The sequence below is a fragment of the Engystomops pustulosus genome, chromosome 9, assembly GCF_040894005.1.
Source record: "Engystomops pustulosus chromosome 9, aEngPut4.maternal, whole genome shotgun sequence".
Taxonomy (NCBI): Eukaryota; Metazoa; Chordata; class Amphibia; order Anura; family Leptodactylidae; genus Engystomops; species Engystomops pustulosus.
Genome location: NC_092419.1, coordinates 69,514,682 through 69,528,474, shown reverse-complemented (window position 1 = coordinate 69,528,474; position 13,793 = coordinate 69,514,682). Strand labels below are relative to the sequence as shown.

The following is a 13,793-nucleotide window of genomic DNA, read 5'->3' as shown; positions in this document are numbered from 1 at the left end:
AGAGAAACTAACACAATTTTCAGGTTCAAAAAGGTCAACAGAACTTGGGATTCCCAGCCAGTCTCCCATGCTGGTACTTGCCAAGCCTTAAGCTGCATTGATGCTGCGATCTGACGAGAGCAGGCACATTCAGCTTAGAATGGCCGTTGACAGCAGCTGTTCAGTTTGAACCTTCTTTTACTATCTCATAGAGAAACTAACACAATTTTCAGGTTAAAAATATCAACGGAACTTGGGATTCCCAGCCAGTCTCCCATGCTGGTACTTGCCAAGCCTTAAGCTGCTGCGATCTGACGAGAGCAGGCACATTCAGCTTAGAATGGCCGTTGACAGCAGCTGTTCAATTTGAACCTTCTTTTACTATCTCATAGAGAAACTAACACAATTTTCAGGTTCAAAAAGGTCAACAGAACTTGGGATTCCCAGCCAGTCTCCCATGCTGGTACTTGCCAAGCCTTAAGCTGCATTGCTGCTGTGATCTGACGAGAGCAGGCACATTCAGCTTAGATTGGCTGTTGACAGCAGCTGTTCAATTTGAACCTTCTTTTACTATCTCATAGAGAAACTAACACAATTTTCAGGTTCAAAAAGGTCAACGGAACTTGGGATTCCCAGCCAGTCTCCCATGCTGGTACTTGCCAAGCCTTAAGCTGCATTGATGCTGCGATCTGACGAGAGCAGGCACATTCAGCTTAGAATGGCCGTTGACAGCAGCTGTTCAGTTTGAACCTTCTTTTACTATCTCATAGAGAAACTAACACAATTTTCAGGTTAAAAATATCAACGGAACTTGGGATTCCCAGCCAGTCTCCCATGCTGGTACTTGCCAAGCCTTAAGCTGCATTGATGCTGCGATCTGACGAGAGCAGGCACATTCAGCTTAGAATGGCCGTTGACAGCAGCTGTTCAATTTGAACCTTCTTTTACTATCTCATAGAGAAACTAACACAATTTTCAGGTTCAAAAAGGTCAACGGAACTTGGGATTCCCAGCCAGTCTCCCATGCTGGTACTTGCCAAGCCTTAAGCTGCATTGCTGCTGCGATCTGACGAGAGCAGGCACATTCAGCTTAGAATGGCTGTTGAAAGCAGCTGTTCAATTTGAACCTTCTTTTACTATCTCATAGAGAAACTAACACAATTTTCAGGTTCAAAAATGTCAACGGAACTTGGGATTCCCAGCCAGTCTCCCATGCTGGTACTTGCCAAGCCTTAAGCTGCATTGATGCTGCGATCTGACGAGAGCAGGCACATTCAGCTTAGATTGGCCGTTGACAGCAGCTGTTCAGTTTGAACCTTCTTTTACTATCTCATAGAGAAACTAACACAATTTTCAGGTTCAAAAAGGTCAACGGAACTTGGGATTCCCAGCCAGTCTCCCATGCTGGTACTTGCCAAGCCTTAAGCTGCATTGCTGCTGCGATCTGACGAGAGCAGGCACATTCAGCTTAGAATGGCCGTTGACAGCAGCTGTTCAATTTGAACCTTCTTTTACCATCTTTGACAGAGAAACTAACAATTTTCAGGTTCAAAAAGGTCAACGGAACTTGGGATTCCCAGCCAGTCTCCCATGCTGGTACTTGCCAAGCCTTAAGCTGCATTGCTGCTGCGATCTGACGAGAGCAGGCACATTCAGCTTAGAATGGCCGTTGACAGCAGCTGTTCAATTTGAACCTTCTTTTACTATCTCATAGAGAAACTAACACAATTTTCAGGTTCAAAAAGGTCAACAGAACTTGGGATTCCCAGCCAGTCTCCCATGCTGGTACTTGCCAAGCCTTAAGCTGCATTGCTGCTGCGATCTGACGAGAGCAGGCACATTCAGCTTAGATCGGCTGTTGACAGCAGCTGTTCAATTTGAACCTTCTTTTACTATCTCATAGAGAAACTAACACAATTTTCAGGTTCAAAAAGGTCAACAGAACTTGGGATTCCCAGCCAGTCTCCCATGCTGGTACTTGCCAAGCCTTAAGCTGCATTGCTGCTGCGATCTGACGAGAGCAGGCACATTCAGCTTAGAATGGCCGTTGACAGCAGCTGTTCAGTTTGAACCTTCTTTTACTATCTCATAGAGAAACTAACACAATTTTCAGGTTCAAAAAGGTCAACGGAACTTGGGATTCCCAGCCAGTCTCCCATGCTGGTACTTGCCAAGCCTTAAGCTGCATTGCTGCTGCGATCTGACAAGAGCAGGCACATTCAGCTTAGAATGGCCGTTGACAGCAGCTGTTCAATTTGAACCTTCTTTTACTATCTCATAGAGAAACTAACACAATTTTCAGGTTCAAAAAGGTCAACGGAACTTGGGATTCCCAGCCAGTCTCCCATGCTGGTACTTGCCAAGCCTTAAGCTGCTGCGATCTGACGAGAGCAGGCACATTCAGCTTAGAATGGCCGTTGACAGCAGCTGTTCAATTTGAACCTTCTTTTACTATCTCATAGAGAAACTAACACAATTTTCAGGTTCAAAAAGGTCAACAAAACTTGGGATTCCCAGCCAGTCTCCCATGCTGGTACTTGCCAAGTCTTAAGCTGCATTGCTGCTGCAATCTGACGAGAGCAGGCACATTCAGCTTAGAATGGCCGTTGACAGCAGCTGTTCAATTTGAACCTTCTTTTACTATCTCATAGAGAAACTAACACAATTTTCAGGTTCAAAAAGGTCAACGGAACTTGGGATTCCCAGCCAGTCTCCCATGCTGGTACTTGCCAAGCCTTAAGCTGCATTGCTGCTGCGATCTGACGAGAGCAGGCACATTCAGCTTAGAATGGCCGTTGACAGCAGCTGTTCAATTTGAACCTTCTTTTACTATCTCATAGAGAAACTAACACAATTTTCAGGTTCAAAAAGGTCAACGGAACTTGGGATTCCCAGCCAGTCTCCCATGCTGGTACTTGCCAAGCCTTAAGCTGCATTGATGCTGCGATCTGACGAGAGCAGGCACATTCAGCTTAGAATGGCCGTTGACAGCAGATGTTCAGTTTGAACCTTCTTTTACTATCTCATAGAGAAACTAACACAATTTTCAGGTTCAAAAAGGTCAACAGAACTTGGGATTCCCAGCCAGTCTCCCATGCTGGTACTTGCCAAGCCTTAAGCTGCATTGCTGCTGCGATCTGACGAGAGCAGGCACATTCAGCTTAGAATGGCCGTTGACAGCAGCTGTTCAATTTGAACCTTCTTTTACTATCTCATAGAGAAACTAACACAATTTTCAGGTTCAAAAAGGTCAACGGAACTTGGGATTCCCAGCCAGTCTCCCATGCTGGTACTTGCCAAGCCTTAAGCTGCATTGCTGCTGCCATCTGACGAGAGCAGGCACATTCAGCTTAGAATGGCCGTTGACAGCAGCTGTTCAATTTGAACCTTCTTTTACCATCTTTGACAGAGAAACTAACAATTTTCAGGTTCAAAAAGATCAACGGAACTTGGGATTCCCAGCCAGTCTCCCATGCTGGTACTTGCCAAGCCTTAAGCTGCATTGCTGCTGCGATCCGACGAGAGCAGGCACATTCAGCTTAGAATGGCCGTTGACAGCAGCTGTTCAATTTGAGCCTTCTTTTACTATCTCATAGAGAAACTAACACAATTTTCAGGTTCAAAAAGGTCAACGGAACTTGGGATTCCCAGCCAGTCTCCCATGCTGGTACTTGCCAAGCCTTAAGCTGCATTGCTGCTGCGATCTGACGAGAGCAGGCACATTCAGCTTAGAATGGCCGTTGACAGCAGCTGTTCAATTTGAACCTTCTTTTACTATCTCATAGAGAAACTAACACAATTTTCAGGTTCAAAAATGTCAACGGAACTTGGGATTCCCAGCCAGTCTCCCATGCTGGTACTTGCCAAGCCTTAAGCTGCATTGATGCTGCGATCTGACGAGAGCAGGCACATTCAGCTTAGATTGGCCGTTGACAGCAGCTGTTCAGTTTGAACCTTCTTTTACTATCTCATAGAGAAACTAACACAATTTTCAGGTTCAAAAAGGTCAACGGAACTTGGGATTCCCAGCCAGTCTCCCATGCTGGTACTTGCCAAGCCTTAAGCTGCATTGCTGCTGCGATCTGACGAGAGCAGGCACATTCAGCTTAGAATGGCCGTTGACAGCAGCTGTTCAATTTGAACCTTCTTTTACCATCTTTGACAGAGAAACTAACAATTTTCAGGTTCAAAAAGGTCAACGGAACTTGGGATTCCCAGCCAGTCTCCCATGCTGGTACTTGCCAAGCCTTAAGCTGCATTGCTGCTGCGATCTGACGAGAGCAGGCACATTCAGCTTAGAATGGCCGTTGACAGCAGCTGTTCAATTTGAACCTTCTTTTACTATCTCATAGAGAAACTAACACAATTTTCAGGTTCAAAAAGGTCAACAGAACTTGGGATTCCCAGCCAGTCTCCCATGCTGGTACTTGCCAAGCCTTAAGCTGCATTGCTGCTGCGATCTGACGAGAGCAGGCACATTCAGCTTAGATCGGCTGTTGACAGCAGCTTTTCAATTTGAACCTTCTTTTACTATCTCATAGAGAAACTAACACAATTTTCAGGTTCAAAAAGGTCAACAGAACTTGGGATTCCCAGCCAGTCTCCCATGCTGGTACTTGCCAAGCCTTAAGCTGCATTGCTGCTGCGATCTGACGAGAGCAGGCACATTCAGCTTAGATCGGCTGTTGACAGCAGCTGTTCAATTTGAACCTTCTTTTACTATCTCATAGAGAAACTAACACAATTTTCAGGTTCAAAAAGGTCAACGGAACTTGGGATTCCCAGCCAGTCTCCCATGCTGGTACTTGCCAAGCCTTAAGCTGCATTGCTGCTGCGATCTGACGAGAGCAGGCACATTCAGCTTAGAATGGCCGTTGACAGCAGCTGTTCAATTTGAACCTTCTTTTACCATCTTTGACAGAGAAACTAACAATTTTCAGGTTCAAAAAGATCAACGGAACTTGGGATTCCCAGCCAGTCTCCCATGCTGGTACTTGCCAAGCCTTAAGCTGCATTGCTGCTGCGATCCGACGAGAGCAGGCACATTCAGCTTAGAATGGCCGTTGACAGCAGCTGTTCAATTTGAGCCTTCTTTTACTATCTCATAGAGAAACTAACACAATTTTCAGGTTCAAAAAGGTCAACGGAACTTGGGATTCCCAGCCAGTCTCCCATGCTGGTACTTGCCAAGCCTTAAGCTGCATTGCTGCTGCGATCTGACGAGAGCAGGCACATTCAGCTTAGAATGGCCGTTGACAGCAGCTGTTCAATTTGAACCTTCTTTTACCATCTTTGACAGAGAAACTAACAATTTTCAGGTTCAAAAAGGTCAACGGAACTTGGAATTCCCAGCCAGTCTCCCATGCTGGTACTTGCCAAGCCTTAAGCTGCATTGCTGCTGCGATCTGACGAGAGCAGGCACATTCAGCTTAGATTGGCTGTTGACAGCAGCTGTTCAATTTGAACCTTCTTTTACTATCTCATAGAGAAACTAACACAATTTTCAGGTTCAAAAAGGTCAACGGAACTTGGGATTTGCAGCCAGTCTCCCATGCTGGTACTTGCCAAGCCTTAAGCCGCATCGCTGCTGTGATCCGACAAGAGCACGCACATTCAGCTTAGAATGGCCGTTGACAGCAGCTGTTCAATTTGAACCTTCTTTTACTATCTCATAGAGAAACTAACACAATTTTCAGGTTCAAAAAGGTCAACGGAACTTGGGATTCCCAGCCAGTCTCCCATGCTGGTACTTGCCAAGCCTTAAGCTGCATTGCTGCTGCGATCTGACGAGAGCAGGCACATTCAGCTTAGAATGGCCGTTGACAGCAGCTGTTCAATTTGAACCTTCTTTTACCATCTTTGACAGAGAAACTAACAATTTTCAGGTTCAAAAAGGTCAACAGAACTTGGGATTCGCAGCCAGTCTCCCATGCTGGTACTTGCCAAGCCTTAAGCCGCATCGCTGCTGTGATCCGACAAGAGCACGCACATTCAGCTTAGAATGGCCGTTGACAGCAGCTGTTCAATTTGAACCTTCTTTTACTATCTCATAGAGAAACTAACACAATTTTCAGGTTCAAAAAGGTCAACGGAACTTGGGATTCCCAGCCAGTCTCCCATGCTGGTACTTGCCAAGCCTTAAGCTGCATTGCTGCTGCGATCTGACGAGAGCAGGCACATTCAGCTTAGAATGGCCGTTGACAGCAGCTGTTCAATTTGAACCTTCTTTTACTATCTCATAGAGAAACTAACACAATTTTCAGGTTCAAAAAGGTCAACGGAACTTGGGATTCCCAGCCAGTCTCCCATGCTGGTACTTGCCAAGCCTTAAGCTGCATTGCTGCTGCGATCTGACGAGAGCAGGCACATTCAGCTTAGAATGGCCGTTGACAGCAGCTGTTCAGTTTGAACCTTCTTTTACTATCTCATTGAGAAACTAACACAATTTTCAGGTTCAAAAAGGTCAACGGAACTTGGAATTCGCAGCCAGTCTCCCATGCTGGTACTTGCCAAGCCTTAAGCCGCATCGCTGCTGTGATCCGACAAGAGCACGCACATTCAGCTTAGAATGGCCGTTGACAGCAGCTGTTCAATTTGAACCTTCTTTTACTATCTCATAGAGAAACTAACACAATTTTCAGGTTCAAAAAGGTCAACGGATCTTGGGATTCCCAGCCAGTCTCCCATGCTGGTACTTGCCAAGCCTTAAGCTGCATTGCTGCTGCGATCTGACGAGAGCAGGCACATTCAGCTTAGATCGGCTGTTGACAGCAGCTGTTCAATTTGAACCTTCTTTTACTATCTCATAGAGAAACTAACACAATTTTCAGGTTCAAAAAGGTCAACGGAACTTGGGATTCCCAGCCAGTCTCCCATGCTGGTACTTGCCAAGCCTTAAGCTGCATTGCTGCTGCGATCTGACGAGAGCAGGCACATTCAGCTTAGAATGGCCGTTGACAGCAGCTGTTCAATTTGAACCTTCTTTTACTATCTCATAGAGAAACTAACACAATTTTCAGGTTCAAAAAGGTCAACGGAACTTGGGATTCCCAGCCAGTCTCCCATGCTGGTACTTGCCAAGCCTTAAGCTGCATTGCTGCTGCGATCTGACGAGAGCAGGCACATTCAGCTTAGAATGGCCGTTGACAGCAGCTGTTCAATTTGAACCTTCTTTTACTATCTCATAGAGAAACTAACACAATTTTCAGGTTCAAAAAGGTCAACGGAACTTGGGATTCCCAGCCAGTCTCCCATGCTGGTACTTGCCAAGCCTTAAGCTGCATTGATGCTGCGATCTGACGAGAGCAGGCACATTCAGCTTAGAATGGCCGTTGACAGCAGATGTTCAGTTTGAACCTTCTTTTACTATCTCATAGAGAAACTAACACAATTTTCAGGTTCAAAAAGGTCAACAGAACTTGGGATTCCCAGCCAGTCTCCCATGCTGGTACTTGCCAAGCCTTAAGCTGCATTGCTGCTGCGATCTAACGAGAGCAGGCACATTCAGCTTAGAATGGCCGTTGACAGCAGCTGTTCAATTTGAACCTTCTTTTACTATCTCATAGAGAAACTAACACAATTTTCAGGTTCAAAAAGGTCAACGGAACTTGGGATTCCCAGCCAGTCTCCCATGCTGGTACTTGCCAAGCCTTAAGCTGCATTGCTGCTGCCATCTGACGAGAGCAGGCACATTCAGCTTAGAATGGCCGTTGACAGCAGCTGTTCAATTTGAACCTTCTTTTACCATCTTTGACAGAGAAACTAACAATTTTCAGGTTCAAAAAGATCAACGGAACTTGGGATTCCCAGCCAGTCTCCCATGCTGGTACTTGCCAAGCCTTAAGCTGCATTGCTGCTGCGATCCGACGAGAGCAGGCACATTCAGCTTAGAATGGCCGTTGACAGCAGCTGTTCAATTTGAGCCTTCTTTTACTATCTCATAGAGAAACTAACACAATTTTCAGGTTCAAAAAGGTCAACGGAACTTGGGATTCCCAGCCAGTCTCCCATGCTGGTACTTGCCAAGCCTTAAGCTGCATTGCTGCTGCGATCTGACGAGAGCAGGCACATTCAGCTTAGAATGGCCGTTGACAGCAGCTGTTCAATTTGAACCTTCTTTTACCATCTTTGACAGAGAAACTAACAATTTTCAGGTTCAAAAAGGTCAACGGAACTTGGAATTCCCAGCCAGTCTCCCATGCTGGTACTTGCCAAGCCTTAAGCTGCATTGCTGCTGCGATCTGACGAGAGCAGGCACATTCAGCTTAGATTGGCTGTTGACAGCAGCTGTTCAATTTGAACCTTCTTTTACTATCTCATAGAGAAACTAACACAATTTTCAGGTTCAAAAAGGTCAACGGAACTTGGGATTCCCAGCCAGTCTCCCATGCTGGTACTTGCCAAGCCTTAAGCCGCATCGCTGCTGTGATCCGACAAGAGCACGCACATTCAGCTTAGAATGGCCGTTGACAGCAGCTGTTCAATTTGAACCTTCTTTTACTATCTCATAGAGAAACTAACACAATTTTCAGGTTCAAAAAGGTCAACGGAACTTGGGATTCCCAGCCAGTCTCCCATGCTGGTACTTGCCAAGCCTTAAGCTGCATTGCTGCTGCGATCTGACGAGAGCAGGCACATTCAGCTTAGAATGGCCGTTGACAGCAGCTGTTCAATTTGAACCTTCTTTTACCATCTTTGACAGAGAAACTAACAATTTTCAGGTTCAAAAAGGTCAACAGAACTTGGGATTCGCAGCCAGTCTCCCATGCTGGTACTTGCCAAGCCTTAAGCCGCATCGCTGCTGTGATCCGACAAGAGCACGCACATTCAGCTTAGAATGGCCGTTGACAGCAGCTGTTCAATTTGAACCTTCTTTTACTATCTCATAGAGAAACTAACACAATTTTCAGGTTCAAAAAGGTCAACGGAACTTGGGATTCCCAGCCAGTCTCCCATGCTGGTACTTGCCAAGCCTTAAGCTGCATTGCTGCTGCGATCTGACGAGAGCAGGCACATTCAGCTTAGAATGGCCGTTGACAGCAGCTGTTCAATTTGAACCTTCTTTTACTATCTCATAGAGAAACTAACACAATTTTCAGGTTCAAAAAGGTCAACGGAACTTGGGATTCCCAGCCAGTCTCCCATGCTGGTACTTGCCAAGCCTTAAGCTGCATTGCTGCTGCGATCTGACGAGAGCAGGCACATTCAGCTTAGAATGGCCGTTGACAGCAGCTGTTCAGTTTGAACCTTCTTTTACTATCTCATTGAGAAACTAACACAATTTTCAGGTTCAAAAAGGTCAACGGAACTTGGAATTCGCAGCCAGTCTCCCATGCTGGTACTTGCCAAGCCTTAAGCCGCATCGCTGCTGTGATCCGACAAGAGCACGCACATTCAGCTTAGAATGGCCGTTGACAGCAGCTGTTCAATTTGAACCTTCTTTTACTATCTCATAGAGAAACTAACACAATTTTCAGGTTCAAAAAGGTCAACGGATCTTGGGATTCCCAGCCAGTCTCCCATGCTGGTACTTGCCAAGCCTTAAGCTGCATTGCTGCTGCGATCTGACGAGAGCAGGCACATTCAGCTTAGAATGGCCGTTGACAGCAGCTGTTCAATTTGAACCTTCTTTTACCATCTTTGACAGAGAAACTAACAATTTTCAGGTTCAAAAAGGTCAACGGAACTTGGGATTCCCAGCCAGTCTCCCATGCTGGTACTTGCCAAGCCTTAAGCTGCATTGCTGCTGCGATCTGACGAGAGCAGGCACATTCAGCTTAGAATGGCCGTTGACAGCAGCTGTTCAATTTGAACCTTCTTTTACTATCTCATAGAGAAACTAACACAATTTTCAGGTTCAAAAAGGTCAACGGAACTTGGGATTCCCAGCTAGTCTCCCATGCTGGTACTTGCCAAGCCTTAAGCTGCATTGCTGCTGCGATCTGACGAGAGCAGGCACATTCAGCTTAGAATGGCCGTTGACAGCCGCTGTTCAATTTGAACCTTCTTTTACTATCTCATAGAGAAACTAACACAATTTTCAGGTTCAAAAAGGTCAACGGAACTTGGGATTCCCAGCCAGTCTCCCATGCTGGTACTTGCCAAGCCTTAAGCTGCATTGCTGCTGCGATCTGACGAGAGCAGGCACATTCAGCTTAGAATGGCCGTTGACAGCAGCTGTTCAATTTGAACCTTCTTTTACTATCTCATAGAGAAACTAACACAATTTTCAGGTTCAAAAAGGTCAACGGAACTTGGGATTCCCAGCCAGTCTCCCATGCTGGTACTTGCCAAGCCTTAAGCTGCATTGCTGCTGCCATCTGACGAGAGCAGGCACATTCAGCTTAGAATGGCCGTTGACAGCAGCTGTTCAATTTGAACCTTCTTTTACCATCTTTGACAGAGAAACTAACAATTTTCAGGTTCAAAAAGGTCAACAGAACTTGGGATTCCCAGCCAGTCTCCCATGCTGGTACTTGCCAAGCCTTAAGCTGCATTGCTGCTGCGATCTGACGAGAGCAGGCACATTCAGCTTAGAATGGCCGTTGACAGCAGCTGTTCAATTTGAACCTTCTTTTACTATCTCATAGAGAAACTAACACAATTTTCAGGTTCAAAAAGGTCAACAGAACTTGGGATTCCCAGCCAGTCTCCCATGCTGGTACTTGCCAAGCCTTAAGCTGCATTGCTGCTGCGATCTGACGAGAGCAGGCACATTCAGCTTAGAATGGCCGTTGACAGCAGCTGTTCAATTTGAACCTTCTTTTACTATCTCATAGAGAAACTAACACAATTTTCAGGTTCAAAAAGGTCAACGGAACTTGGAATTCGCAGCCAGTCTCCCATGCTGGTACTTGCCAAGCCTTAAGCCGCATCGCTGCTGTGATCCGACAAGAGCACGCACATTCAGCTTAGAATGGCCGTTGACAGCAGCTGTTCAATTTGAACCTTCTTTTACTATCTCATAGAGAAACTAACACAATTTTCAGGTTCAAAAAGGTCAACAGAACTTGGGATTCCCAGCCAGTCTCCCATGCTGGTACTTGCCAAGCCTTAAGCTGCATTGCTGCTGCGATCTGACGAGAGCAGGCACATTCAGCTTAGAATGGCCGTTGACAGCAGCTGTTCAATTTGAACCTTCTTTTACTATCTCATAGAGAAACTAACACAATTTTCAGGTTCAAAAAGGTCAACAGAACTTGGGATTCCCAGCCAGTCTCCCATGCTGGTACTTGCCAAGCCTTAAGCTGCATTGCTGCTGCGATCTGACGAGAGCAGGCACATTCAGCTTAGAATGGCTGTTGACAGCAGCTGTTCAATTTGAACCTTCTTTTACTATCTCATAGAGAAACTAACACAATTTTCAGGTTCAAAAAGGTCAACGGAACTTGGGATTCCCAGCCAGTCTCCCATGCTGGTACTTGCCAAGCCTTAAGCTGCATTGCTGCTGCGATCTGACGAGAGCAGGCACATTCAGCTTAGAATGGCCGTTGACAGCAGCTGTTCAATTTGAACCTTCTTTTACTATCTCATAGAGAAACTAACACAATTTTCAGGTTCAAAAAGGTCAACGGAACTTGGGATTCCCAGCCAGTCTCCCATGCTGGTACTTGCCAAGCCTTAAGCTGCATTGCTGCTGCGATCTGACAAGAGCAGGCACATTCAGCTTAGAATGGCCGTTGACAGCAGCTGTTCAATTTGAACCTTCTTTTACTATCTCATAGAGAAACTAACACAATTTTCAGGTTCAAAAAGGTCAACGGAACTTGGGATTCCCAGCCAGACTCCCATGCTGGTACTTGCCAAGCCTTAAGCTGCATTGCTGCTGCCATCTGACGAGAGCAGGCACATTCAGCTTAGAATGGCCGTTGACAGCAGCTGTTCAATTTGAACCTTCTTTTACCATCTTTGACAGAGAAACTAACAATTTTCAGGTTCAAAAAGGTCAACAGAACTTGGGATTCCCAGCCAGTCTCCCATGCTGGTACTTGCCAAGCCTTAAGCTGCATTGCTGCTGCGATCTGACGAGAGCAGGCACATTCAGCTTAGAATGGCCGTTGACAGCAGCTGTTCAATTTGAACCTTCTTTTACCATCTTTGACAGAGAAACTAACAATTTTCAGGTTCAAAAAGGTCAACGGAACTTGGAATTCCCAGCCAGTCTCCCATGCTGGTACTTGCCAAGCCTTAAGCTGCATTGCTGCTGCGATCTGACGAGAGCAGGCACATTCAGCTTAGATTGGCTGTTGACAGCAGCTGTTCAATTTGAACCTTCTTTTACTATCTCATAGAGAAACTAACACAATTTTCAGGTTCAAAAAGGTCAACGGAACTTGGGATTCCCAGCCAGTCTCCCATGCTGGTACTTGCCAAGCCTTAAGCCGCATCGCTGCTGTGATCCGACAAGAGCACGCACATTCAGCTTAGAATGGCCGTTGACAGCAGCTGTTCAATTTGAACCTTCTTTTACTATCTCATAGAGAAACTAACACAATTTTCAGGTTCAAAAAGGTCAACGGAACTTGGGATTCCCAGCCAGTCTCCCATGCTGGTACTTGCCAAGCCTTAAGCTGCATTGCTGCTGCGATCTGACGAGAGCAGGCACATTCAGCTTAGAATGGCCGTTGACAGCAGCTGTTCAATTTGAACCTTCTTTTACCATCTTTGACAGAGAAACTAACAATTTTCAGGTTCAAAAAGGTCAACAGAACTTGGGATTCGCAGCCAGTCTCCCATGCTGGTACTTGCCAAGCCTTAAGCCGCATCGCTGCTGTGATCCGACAAGAGCACGCACATTCAGCTTAGAATGGCCGTTGACAGCAGCTGTTCAATTTGAACCTTCTTTTACTATCTCATAGAGAAACTAACACAATTTTCAGGTTCAAAAAGGTCAACGGAACTTGGGATTCCCAGCCAGTCTCCCATGCTGGTACTTGCCAAGCCTTAAGCTGCATTGCTGCTGCGATCTGACGAGAGCAGGCACATTCAGCTTAGAATGGCCGTTGACAGCAGCTGTTCAATTTGAACCTTCTTTTACTATCTCATAGAGAAACTAACACAATTTTCAGGTTCAAAAAGGTCAACGGAACTTGGGATTCCCAGCCAGTCTCCCATGCTGGTACTTGCCAAGCCTTAAGCTGCATTGCTGCTGCGATCTGACGAGAGCAGGCACATTCAGCTTAGAATGGCCGTTGACAGCAGCTGTTCAGTTTGAACCTTCTTTTACTATCTCATTGAGAAACTAACACAATTTTCAGGTTCAAAAAGGTCAACGGAACTTGGAATTCGCAGCCAGTCTCCCATGCTGGTACTTGCCAAGCCTTAAGCCGCATCGCTGCTGTGATCCGACAAGAGCACGCACATTCAGCTTAGAATGGCCGTTGACAGCAGCTGTTCAATTTGAACCTTCTTTTACTATCTCATAGAGAAACTAACACAATTTTCAGGTTCAAAAAGGTCAACGGATCTTGGGATTCCCAGCCAGTCTCCCATGCTGGTACTTGCCAAGCCTTAAGCTGCATTGCTGCTGCGATCTGACGAGAGCAGGCACATTCAGCTTAGAATGGCCGTTGACAGCAGCTGTTCAATTTGAACCTTCTTTTACCATCTTTGACAGAGAAACTAACAATTTTCAGGTTCAAAAAGGTCAACGGAACTTGGGATTCCCAGCCAGTCTCCCATGCTGGTACTTGCCAAGCCTTAAGCTGCATTGCTGCTGCGATCTGACGAGAGCAGGCACATTCAGCTTAGAATGGCCGTTGACAGCAGCTGTTCAATTTGAACCTTCTTTTACTATCTCATAGAGAAACTAACAC

At 45.9% G+C, this 13,793-nt stretch overlaps 54 pseudogenes; all 54 read right to left on the bottom strand.

The window, feature by feature from the left end:
• Positions 1–32: 32 nt before the first annotated feature.
• LOC140085831 (5S ribosomal RNA) lies at positions 33–151 on the bottom strand (annotated as a pseudogene).
• Positions 152–401: 250 nt separating this feature from the next.
• Positions 402–520, bottom strand: LOC140096436 (5S ribosomal RNA; annotated as a pseudogene).
• A 70-nt stretch (positions 521–590) lies between these two features.
• On the bottom strand, positions 591–709 carry LOC140084536 (5S ribosomal RNA; annotated as a pseudogene).
• Positions 710–967: 258 nt separating this feature from the next.
• On the bottom strand, positions 968–1,086 carry LOC140095512 (5S ribosomal RNA; annotated as a pseudogene).
• Positions 1,087–1,345: 259 nt separating this feature from the next.
• Positions 1,346–1,464, bottom strand: LOC140102026 (5S ribosomal RNA; annotated as a pseudogene).
• Positions 1,465–1,534: 70 nt separating this feature from the next.
• On the bottom strand, positions 1,535–1,653 carry LOC140102025 (5S ribosomal RNA; annotated as a pseudogene).
• A 259-nt stretch (positions 1,654–1,912) lies between these two features.
• Positions 1,913–2,031, bottom strand: LOC140081381 (5S ribosomal RNA; annotated as a pseudogene).
• Positions 2,032–2,101: 70 nt separating this feature from the next.
• Positions 2,102–2,220, bottom strand: LOC140089051 (5S ribosomal RNA; annotated as a pseudogene).
• Positions 2,221–2,471: 251 nt separating this feature from the next.
• On the bottom strand, positions 2,472–2,590 carry LOC140098163 (5S ribosomal RNA; annotated as a pseudogene).
• A 70-nt stretch (positions 2,591–2,660) lies between these two features.
• On the bottom strand, positions 2,661–2,779 carry LOC140102024 (5S ribosomal RNA; annotated as a pseudogene).
• A 70-nt stretch (positions 2,780–2,849) lies between these two features.
• On the bottom strand, positions 2,850–2,968 carry LOC140084535 (5S ribosomal RNA; annotated as a pseudogene).
• A 70-nt stretch (positions 2,969–3,038) lies between these two features.
• On the bottom strand, positions 3,039–3,157 carry LOC140081380 (5S ribosomal RNA; annotated as a pseudogene).
• A 70-nt stretch (positions 3,158–3,227) lies between these two features.
• LOC140092392 (5S ribosomal RNA) lies at positions 3,228–3,346 on the bottom strand (annotated as a pseudogene).
• Positions 3,347–3,416: 70 nt separating this feature from the next.
• LOC140088426 (5S ribosomal RNA) lies at positions 3,417–3,535 on the bottom strand (annotated as a pseudogene).
• Positions 3,536–3,605: 70 nt separating this feature from the next.
• LOC140102022 (5S ribosomal RNA) lies at positions 3,606–3,724 on the bottom strand (annotated as a pseudogene).
• Positions 3,725–3,983: 259 nt separating this feature from the next.
• On the bottom strand, positions 3,984–4,102 carry LOC140102021 (5S ribosomal RNA; annotated as a pseudogene).
• A 70-nt stretch (positions 4,103–4,172) lies between these two features.
• Positions 4,173–4,291, bottom strand: LOC140102020 (5S ribosomal RNA; annotated as a pseudogene).
• Positions 4,292–4,739: 448 nt separating this feature from the next.
• On the bottom strand, positions 4,740–4,858 carry LOC140102018 (5S ribosomal RNA; annotated as a pseudogene).
• A 70-nt stretch (positions 4,859–4,928) lies between these two features.
• LOC140088425 (5S ribosomal RNA) lies at positions 4,929–5,047 on the bottom strand (annotated as a pseudogene).
• Positions 5,048–5,117: 70 nt separating this feature from the next.
• Positions 5,118–5,236, bottom strand: LOC140102017 (5S ribosomal RNA; annotated as a pseudogene).
• A 70-nt stretch (positions 5,237–5,306) lies between these two features.
• Positions 5,307–5,425, bottom strand: LOC140095110 (5S ribosomal RNA; annotated as a pseudogene).
• Positions 5,426–5,684: 259 nt separating this feature from the next.
• On the bottom strand, positions 5,685–5,803 carry LOC140102016 (5S ribosomal RNA; annotated as a pseudogene).
• A 259-nt stretch (positions 5,804–6,062) lies between these two features.
• On the bottom strand, positions 6,063–6,181 carry LOC140102015 (5S ribosomal RNA; annotated as a pseudogene).
• Positions 6,182–6,251: 70 nt separating this feature from the next.
• On the bottom strand, positions 6,252–6,370 carry LOC140102014 (5S ribosomal RNA; annotated as a pseudogene).
• Positions 6,371–6,818: 448 nt separating this feature from the next.
• On the bottom strand, positions 6,819–6,937 carry LOC140102013 (5S ribosomal RNA; annotated as a pseudogene).
• A 70-nt stretch (positions 6,938–7,007) lies between these two features.
• LOC140102011 (5S ribosomal RNA) lies at positions 7,008–7,126 on the bottom strand (annotated as a pseudogene).
• A 70-nt stretch (positions 7,127–7,196) lies between these two features.
• On the bottom strand, positions 7,197–7,315 carry LOC140084533 (5S ribosomal RNA; annotated as a pseudogene).
• A 70-nt stretch (positions 7,316–7,385) lies between these two features.
• LOC140083104 (5S ribosomal RNA) lies at positions 7,386–7,504 on the bottom strand (annotated as a pseudogene).
• A 70-nt stretch (positions 7,505–7,574) lies between these two features.
• Positions 7,575–7,693, bottom strand: LOC140092391 (5S ribosomal RNA; annotated as a pseudogene).
• A 70-nt stretch (positions 7,694–7,763) lies between these two features.
• Positions 7,764–7,882, bottom strand: LOC140088424 (5S ribosomal RNA; annotated as a pseudogene).
• A 70-nt stretch (positions 7,883–7,952) lies between these two features.
• Positions 7,953–8,071, bottom strand: LOC140102010 (5S ribosomal RNA; annotated as a pseudogene).
• A 70-nt stretch (positions 8,072–8,141) lies between these two features.
• Positions 8,142–8,260, bottom strand: LOC140095109 (5S ribosomal RNA; annotated as a pseudogene).
• Positions 8,261–8,519: 259 nt separating this feature from the next.
• On the bottom strand, positions 8,520–8,638 carry LOC140102009 (5S ribosomal RNA; annotated as a pseudogene).
• A 259-nt stretch (positions 8,639–8,897) lies between these two features.
• LOC140102008 (5S ribosomal RNA) lies at positions 8,898–9,016 on the bottom strand (annotated as a pseudogene).
• A 70-nt stretch (positions 9,017–9,086) lies between these two features.
• On the bottom strand, positions 9,087–9,205 carry LOC140102006 (5S ribosomal RNA; annotated as a pseudogene).
• A 259-nt stretch (positions 9,206–9,464) lies between these two features.
• LOC140085559 (5S ribosomal RNA) lies at positions 9,465–9,583 on the bottom strand (annotated as a pseudogene).
• A 70-nt stretch (positions 9,584–9,653) lies between these two features.
• LOC140102005 (5S ribosomal RNA) lies at positions 9,654–9,772 on the bottom strand (annotated as a pseudogene).
• Positions 9,773–9,842: 70 nt separating this feature from the next.
• LOC140085958 (5S ribosomal RNA) lies at positions 9,843–9,961 on the bottom strand (annotated as a pseudogene).
• Positions 9,962–10,031: 70 nt separating this feature from the next.
• On the bottom strand, positions 10,032–10,150 carry LOC140102004 (5S ribosomal RNA; annotated as a pseudogene).
• Positions 10,151–10,220: 70 nt separating this feature from the next.
• On the bottom strand, positions 10,221–10,339 carry LOC140092390 (5S ribosomal RNA; annotated as a pseudogene).
• A 70-nt stretch (positions 10,340–10,409) lies between these two features.
• Positions 10,410–10,528, bottom strand: LOC140081379 (5S ribosomal RNA; annotated as a pseudogene).
• Positions 10,529–10,598: 70 nt separating this feature from the next.
• Positions 10,599–10,717, bottom strand: LOC140081378 (5S ribosomal RNA; annotated as a pseudogene).
• A 259-nt stretch (positions 10,718–10,976) lies between these two features.
• LOC140081377 (5S ribosomal RNA) lies at positions 10,977–11,095 on the bottom strand (annotated as a pseudogene).
• Positions 11,096–11,165: 70 nt separating this feature from the next.
• On the bottom strand, positions 11,166–11,284 carry LOC140081944 (5S ribosomal RNA; annotated as a pseudogene).
• Positions 11,285–11,354: 70 nt separating this feature from the next.
• Positions 11,355–11,473, bottom strand: LOC140102003 (5S ribosomal RNA; annotated as a pseudogene).
• A 70-nt stretch (positions 11,474–11,543) lies between these two features.
• Positions 11,544–11,662, bottom strand: LOC140089050 (5S ribosomal RNA; annotated as a pseudogene).
• Positions 11,663–11,732: 70 nt separating this feature from the next.
• On the bottom strand, positions 11,733–11,851 carry LOC140096555 (5S ribosomal RNA; annotated as a pseudogene).
• A 70-nt stretch (positions 11,852–11,921) lies between these two features.
• On the bottom strand, positions 11,922–12,040 carry LOC140081376 (5S ribosomal RNA; annotated as a pseudogene).
• Positions 12,041–12,110: 70 nt separating this feature from the next.
• On the bottom strand, positions 12,111–12,229 carry LOC140095108 (5S ribosomal RNA; annotated as a pseudogene).
• Positions 12,230–12,488: 259 nt separating this feature from the next.
• LOC140102002 (5S ribosomal RNA) lies at positions 12,489–12,607 on the bottom strand (annotated as a pseudogene).
• A 259-nt stretch (positions 12,608–12,866) lies between these two features.
• On the bottom strand, positions 12,867–12,985 carry LOC140102000 (5S ribosomal RNA; annotated as a pseudogene).
• Positions 12,986–13,055: 70 nt separating this feature from the next.
• LOC140101999 (5S ribosomal RNA) lies at positions 13,056–13,174 on the bottom strand (annotated as a pseudogene).
• Positions 13,175–13,433: 259 nt separating this feature from the next.
• LOC140085558 (5S ribosomal RNA) lies at positions 13,434–13,552 on the bottom strand (annotated as a pseudogene).
• A 70-nt stretch (positions 13,553–13,622) lies between these two features.
• Positions 13,623–13,741, bottom strand: LOC140101998 (5S ribosomal RNA; annotated as a pseudogene).
• Positions 13,742–13,793: the final 52 nt, after the last annotated feature.